The sequence below is a fragment of the Engraulis encrasicolus genome, chromosome 7, assembly GCF_034702125.1.
Source record: "Engraulis encrasicolus isolate BLACKSEA-1 chromosome 7, IST_EnEncr_1.0, whole genome shotgun sequence".
In the NCBI taxonomy this organism is placed as follows: Eukaryota; Metazoa; Chordata; class Actinopteri; order Clupeiformes; family Engraulidae; genus Engraulis; species Engraulis encrasicolus.
The window spans coordinates 44802535-44810022 of NC_085863.1; the positions used below are offsets into that span (position 1 = coordinate 44802535).

The following is a 7488-nucleotide window of genomic DNA, read 5'->3' on the forward strand; positions in this document are numbered from 1 at the left end:
AGTGTCTGTGATGCCACTTTGCCTTCTACAGTAAGGGCAGACAGGAGATTGAGACACTTGAAAAAGGATCATGGTTAGACATTACAAACACACGCACATATATATGCATGGACACACACACACACACACACACACACACACACACACACACACACACACACACACACACACACACACACACACACACACACACACACACACACACACACACACAGAGAGACAGAGAGAGAGAGAGAGAGACTTCTTCTTTGAATTCTTGTACACATAGAGACACAAGCTGTTAATCTGGAGCAGAATTACCACTGACAGGAGCACAGAGGGGGAGGATAATTGCAATCCAAATTAGAACACAATTAGAACATTAGAGTCACAAGAGAATATGCCAGTGCACAGGACTGGAATGTCAGACAGGCCCTTAAACACACACACACACACATGCATGCAGGCACGCACACACACACACACATGCATGCAGGCACGCACACACACACACACACACACACACACACACACACACACGCATACACACACACACACACACACACACACACACACACACACACACACACACACACACACACACACACACACACACACACACACACACGCATACACACACACACACACACACACAGTTGGAACACACGCTATGCCTACTCTACTGCACTGTACACACATACTGTATGACTATGCACTGTGCATACTGTCTTGTGCGAGTTCTTAGGCACTGTCATGACTCATTACTGTAGTTTTCCCATTTCATTCATGTTTTCATGTCATTAAATTGAATGAACATGAATATAATCTGCAAAACCTATATCACACACACGCACGCACGCACACACACACACAGGCAGGCTTTCTTTTGCTGCTTGAAATTTAAGAATACATACAGCTGAATTGCATGTCTAGAAGAAGTTAGGAAATACAGGTGCTTTTGTTCATTTTCTGTGTAACATCAAAAATACCGGTGAATCTGGTGACATTTCACACCGATCTGTGAAAAGTCTTTTTCCTGCTGTGCAACGTTGACAGTAAAGTTGCTGATTTGTAAGGTCGATAAATGTGCTCTGAGACCTTCTACACTGTATTGCAGGCATGCAGGAAAAAATGGTGCCAGTTTAAATTCATTTCCTTTATTAGGATAGTTAAAGGTGGGGTAGGAGATGTTTTTCTGGAACATGTTTTACCATATCATCTGAAAAACTTCTCATGACGCCATAGTACCCATTAAAATAGAGTGTTTGGAAAAAAAACGAAATCTTTTGGTCCAGTGTAGAGGGCGTAGTCAGAAGAAAACGGCAACCAATAGAAGTAATACTCATCATCACTTCTATTGGTTTCTGACACGTCCATCAACCGCCAGCACTCACCCCTCCTCCCTGCGCGTTCACCGACTCGTGAACTTGACCGACCCCGCCCCCATCATTCATGCACATGCGACGAGGCTCATCATCACTCGGCTAGCAAGGAAACGAGAGTTAGCAGCAGGCTGAGCTACTTGGAAACTTTGCTAGCTTTTGCAGAGCTACAGGAAGAACTTTGGCTCTTGGTACACTGGACTAACCATGTCAGGATAACATACTCCCTTGGATTATAGTCATCGGACTCGCAAAACCAGATTCCAACACGGGCTGTAAAATGGAAATGGGACCTGACACTCTTGGACACAGATGTCGGCTACGGCAGCGGCTTCAAACGTACGCTTTGGTGACCACATTTCTAATCGAGAGGTGAGGTAATATATTTGTCTGTATAATATTTTGTGAATTGGTTTAGGACACAGTGGTGTCTTTTTTAAGCAAGTATCCATTGAGAGGGGTCAGAGGATTAGCCCAAGTTCCAACATATCTAGCTGCTACCTTGATTAACATAGCTGCTACCTTAATCGCGTTATTTAGCTGCCCCCCCTGTGCCCCCCTGTGGCATTTATTCTGTGCACATAAACACGTTTTCAGAATTGCTCTGTGTAACTCAGACGGTTACTCTTGTGTGTTTTGCTACTAGTTGACGGTGCGAACGAGCCAGACAAACCAGCTGGGAGGATGGAAGCACCTGTCAATTCCCCTTCTCCACCCGCGTTCAGTTACTAAATACGGATTCACCCCGTAATAAGTAAGTAACCTACCATGTTTAGAGCACACATTACTTTGACCAGCAAAGCCCATGTCTTTCTAGTGGTTTACAAAAATATCGTTTGCATGTTTTGCATTTGATAAATACCACCTAATGACCATGACGGCTACACAACAGATCTTTATTGTGATGGCTACACTGAATGATCACATGGAGATGCCGGTACATCATTTGTTTTTACCATGGTTATATAGAAATGTTCTGCTTTGTCCATTCCAATGTTGTGGTGTTTTCCATAGCTGTTCCTTGCTCCTGTATCACAATCAAGGCTGCCAAGTAAATGAAGGATGAATCACCACACGCTGGTAGTTTATTTGCTGAACAATGCGTTTCGCTATTGCTTCATCAGGTTCACTCTCACATCAAGGCTGCCTTTGAATTGTTAAAATGTTTTTCATGTTTGTGGGTGTAATTTCGTCCAGTTGCAGATACTACTATCCCTTTTGGAATGATCTGCCTTTGAGAAACAATGGTTCTATCTGACAAAAGCATATGAACAGATCCTGTAGTTGTAATTGATACACTAAATTATCATATTCCTATGTGTGCGCGCACACGCGCTATAGTCTTCAATTCAGTACACTGGGACACTTTTCAGTCTTTGAGGTTGCTGGAATCAACACAGACTACCTCCATGCACCTTATCAGAACACTTTGCATGTTTTTTGTGTACTTGTCCCCTTTGTGTATTGCTGCTAATCTGTCTCTTTCTAGGTTCTGTTGGTTGCATGCAGATTGTGCCAGATGATTTACCTGTCTATGGTCTAAGCATTGGGCTCTGTGCTAATATGCAATTTGTGCTCTTTTTTTCCCTCAGGTCAACCGCAGACAGGGTCCTTTCACAACCACATACTTGTGCCAGTAAAAGCTACAGCTTTTCTCCTCCGATCCAAGAAGCCTGGACTGCAGTCACCATCTCAACACACCAACCAAGAGAAAGGCGGATGGCTCAATTCAGTATGTAGTTCTGCAAATATTCTCAAAGGTCTTCACAGCCCCCCATGGTGCTGAATGCATTTACATTTATTTTTGTAAGGTAAAAACAATGCTGATTACAGAACATAACTTGGGCCATGAATGAAATTTGAGGTAGCAGCCAGCCATCACATGATGGTGAGAGGTGGTCCTAAGATCAGAGAGAATCAGGTTGAAATCCCCTCCTTACCTCTCCCTACCTACACCTCCATCCACAGCTGAAGTGCACTTGAGCAAGGCACACAAGTCCACTTTGGTCCTGTGACTGTAGCCAACACTCTGTAAAACCCTGCTGTGTAATTTGATGTAATGAAACCCTAATATAGTCTAACACATTGCTTGTTTCAGATACGGAAAATTGCACAATAAAAGTTCCAGGACATGAAGGCTGCATACTGTGAACGTCAACCTTCAGGGCACCGTCCTGCGCAGAAGACTTTCTACCCTAAGAGGGATGGCTGACCGCAGACACTCACAACCAGGTGAGCCCAGATAAAGGAGTTATTTTTGGTGTCCCTACCCCAACAACCCAGGTTACTTACATTTAAAATGTCACTGGAGCTACTGTCAGATATGTGATTTCTAATTCTGTTTATCTTTTTACAGCACAGACGCCTCCAACCTCAGACTAGGCCCTTCACAGTTGCTGCACTTACCCACCTTCCCAGAGTTTTTGTGTGGTAATGACAACTGTAAATATAGTATAAAGTAATGTATCTAGTGTCATGTGTAATACATTGTTTAAATTGTCCATACATTTCAATGACAGTAAATATTGGTGGACACAATTTGACTTTTTTTAATTCATTCTCTGACTGAAAATGCATGGTTACATAATTTATATATTCCACAAGACCACAATCAGAAGATTATTTGACAGGTTGCATTTATTTTCTATGTATGAAAAAAAACAATGGTAACAAGACAAACGTGGTTCCAAACCAAGGTGAGATGTATAAATGTACAGATGAATGCTCCTACAGATAATGAAAAATAATAAAACTCTGCACACTGCCGGTTTGTGTGTTTTATACCGTACTCTGTATAAACCTTTTATATTGCTCTAGTGGAGCAGGGTAACCCTGGCTAATCCTGGGTATTGTACTGTGTATTACAACGTCAACCCTGTTCAAGTGCCCCATACTGTCTGTAGGCTGCATGCCTGAAGAGACCGTTTCTCTCACCTGGTCCTACATCAGCCCAAAGTCTTCCATCAAAACTGAGAACACCACAGCATTTCCTTTCAATGTTCATGGGCATCTCCTTACAGATTGCGCAGAGGCGCCAGGTTGGTTGTGCTACTGGGCTGTGACTGAGGACCAGATGTCATGTGCCAGGTCGAACATCAAACTGGGGTCACGGGTCAGGGCACGCTGCAGTAACCGATGGGATTGCTTCAAATTCAATGATTGAATCAAGGCCTGCAAAGCAATAAATACATTTTATGTAGTGCATTTTCTATTTGATGATGGGGACTAAATAACTCTATTGACAATAAGACCAATATGGGCAATCATTATTGTGTATATAAATAAAGATGTGCCAATTGTATGCATACAATGTTTTCAGTCAATTTCTTACAAACTGGTGTTGTGCCAGGGGTTACACAGATGTATGAAGTAGATGGGCTTTTATGGATGTACTTGAACTACCACTGGTGTTGTGTACCTACAACCATGTAATATCACACTACTACTCATAGGAGTAGAAATATTGTAATGGTTATCACAACAGGTGTACTCGTGTAGCCTACTCGTGTTGCGATATAGAGCACATCTGTTGTGATAACATCCATTACAATACTTACACATCTGGAGGAATACAGCAGGACATAATGTTATAGGGATGAATGTACATCCTTACAGTTAGCAGGGCGTCAATTCTGTTGGAGTCTTCCTAATCAATACCCCCGACCTCTGCTGCGTCTATCTTCCTCCTCCTCCATCTCTGGCCATCGGTCCTACTGGGCTGTTAGGTCGTTATTGTGATGGGCCAGGAAAGTCAGAGCTGGAGCTTTCGTCGTGTCTAAAGCATATGAAAATATCGTCAGCCAAAACAATTTCATTAGCGTTGATCAGTTCGGTTGTTTTTCTTTACTCCCTCTGCCCCTGTGTCTGCGCGTGCGACAACCCAAGTGAAATCTGAAGTCATAGCCTAAAACACTACGGATTGTGGTGTCGGGTATATATAAATACAATAGTAAAATGTATACTGCTGTACACATCTGTCAAAATAAATCCATGTGTCAGTACTGTAGCTACTGGCTAGAACTACTGTCTAGGGATGACGGCATCTGTCATCAGTGTTATGCCGTGTCCAGACCAAGAGCGAACTACGCTGCCTGGTAGCGTGGGTAGCAGAAGAAGTTTCGCCTTGAAGTCGCTGTATTCGCTCGAGACGCAGCATTGACATGTTTGATTCAGCTAATCACATAACGGCTCTTGCTTGACAGCCTGGGACATTCGGAGATAGGAAGTTAGAATGAGATATCTAAGTAACACGTATGAAGTCAAGTTCAATAACTAATCTAGTATACATTTACTGTCATCAATATTTCTTGAAATGGCAACCATGACGGCCTGTGCGTTTATTGTGATGTTGAACATTCTTACCGTAGCCGGAGACAGTGCCATGGCTGGAAGTTAGCTTGGCTAATCGATTTGTCGTGGCTTAGTTCTAGCCCCGCCTCGTGAGCTCTCGTGGGTTCCCGGGATAATCCGAACACTTGACAGACTGCATGCGCGTTCATGTGTTTTGAAGGCGTGGCTTTGAGGGGAGGGCTGAAGGGAGAGGCGGGCTGTGTATTTTCAAAAATATAGCTCACAGGAACCGTTTTTCAAAGATCTCCAACCCTACCTTTAAGTGAAGAGGGGGAAAGAGGAAGATGTAGATGAAATTGCAATTTCTCTCATGAGAATATTGACAGGAAGGTTACACCTCCACAACATCAGCTGTTTTAAAGCACGCCACAACATCCATGTGACCCTCTGATGAAGACGAAAGTTTCACCATTGAATCATGTAAGGTATAACTAAAGATAAAACTTATACATGTCCAAAACTAAGGAAACTTTGGGAACAATGGGAAATGACGTTGGGCTGGAATTAAACCTGGCTCCCGGGTGTAACAGTACAATGCCTTAGTCGTTTGAGGCAGGGACGAGGACGAGGCCATATGTGAATTTCCAAGTGAACACCCTGGATATCCCTGCTCAGGGCTGCTGGACTGGGGGAGAAATAGAGCCCGGGCACGTTTGGCTTAAAGGGGCCCCTCATAATTAGCGGGGCAGAACTGACTCACCAGTGGGCCCTGCACCCTTGTGGGCGCATATTTTCAGAAATGTAAAAAAAACAAAAAAAACAAAAAAAATGTTCTCCCACATTTCTGAAAATAGGGGACCACGAATGTGCGGGGCCCACTGGGAAATGCCCGCTATGCCAGATGGCCAGTCCAGCCATGTCCCAATTGCATGATCATCAGTTAAAACCTGTTTTTTCCCCCAACTATACGGCCTACCTGAGTCTTCATTTTATATGCAGGATTTGAAATTACCATGACGTGCGGCACTGCTCATGCCTGAAATAGCTTTCGCCGTGAAGCCCACACTTCACCTACTGTACCAATCATGTGAAATGATGACGTTCACGTCACCTCCAAAGATATGACCGAGGCTCAAAGATATGACCGAGGAAATAAGTTAAACTGGATAAACACATATGTGTGAAAGGCATAAAAAGGCTTTATTTTATGCTGCCTTTTAACAGATTGTGACTGTATATTGTGCACATGCACAGTATGTACCGTAAATAAGTATAACCGTCACTCTAACCCTGAGTACAATGTACACCTCAGTGCAGTTTAACATTTGTTATATAGTAGGGATATACAAAATCCAAGATTCGGACTTGGACAGACTTGACCTTGTTGATGGGGTTCGGTTTTGAACGAGCTCTAGAGCCATGGGTTCGGCTTCGACCGCACCCTATTGCCAACTGAACAGAATCTTCTCAATGCTGAACAGAGGTAAGAACGGGTAAAAAAATCCAAGCCCGAACCGACATGGGCCCATGGGAATTGGGCCGGGCCCGGCCCGAGGCCGACTAATTATTGGATGTGTAGGCCCGAGCCCGAGGGAAGCCCGAAATTTCAAATTTTATTTATAAGGAGGGGTGATCTATGATAACAAATCAAAGCCCTTAAATTAAAGCCATTAAAGTATTTTGTTACGAAATCTAAGTTAAATAGACTGTATAAACATGCAGGCCATCTTTTATATTTCTGTGTATGCTGCACTGCAGTGCACAGAGGTTACATTAAGCGATAATCCATCATTGACGCTTTTTTTAAGAGTTGGCGGAACATTTTAAGGGCGTCCGT

At 43.3% G+C, this 7488-nt stretch overlaps 1 long non-coding RNA gene across 1 annotated transcript; it reads left to right on the forward strand.

Moving 5' to 3' along the window:
- The first annotated feature begins 2973 nt into the window (after window positions 1-2973).
- Window positions 2974-4125, forward strand: LOC134452231 (uncharacterized). The gene is made up of 3 exons (XR_010035404.1): window positions 2974-3093; window positions 3460-3593; window positions 3718-4125. It is a non-coding gene; the product is annotated as an uncharacterized LOC134452231 (long non-coding RNA).
- The last annotated feature ends 3363 nt before the right edge of the window (window positions 4126-7488 follow it).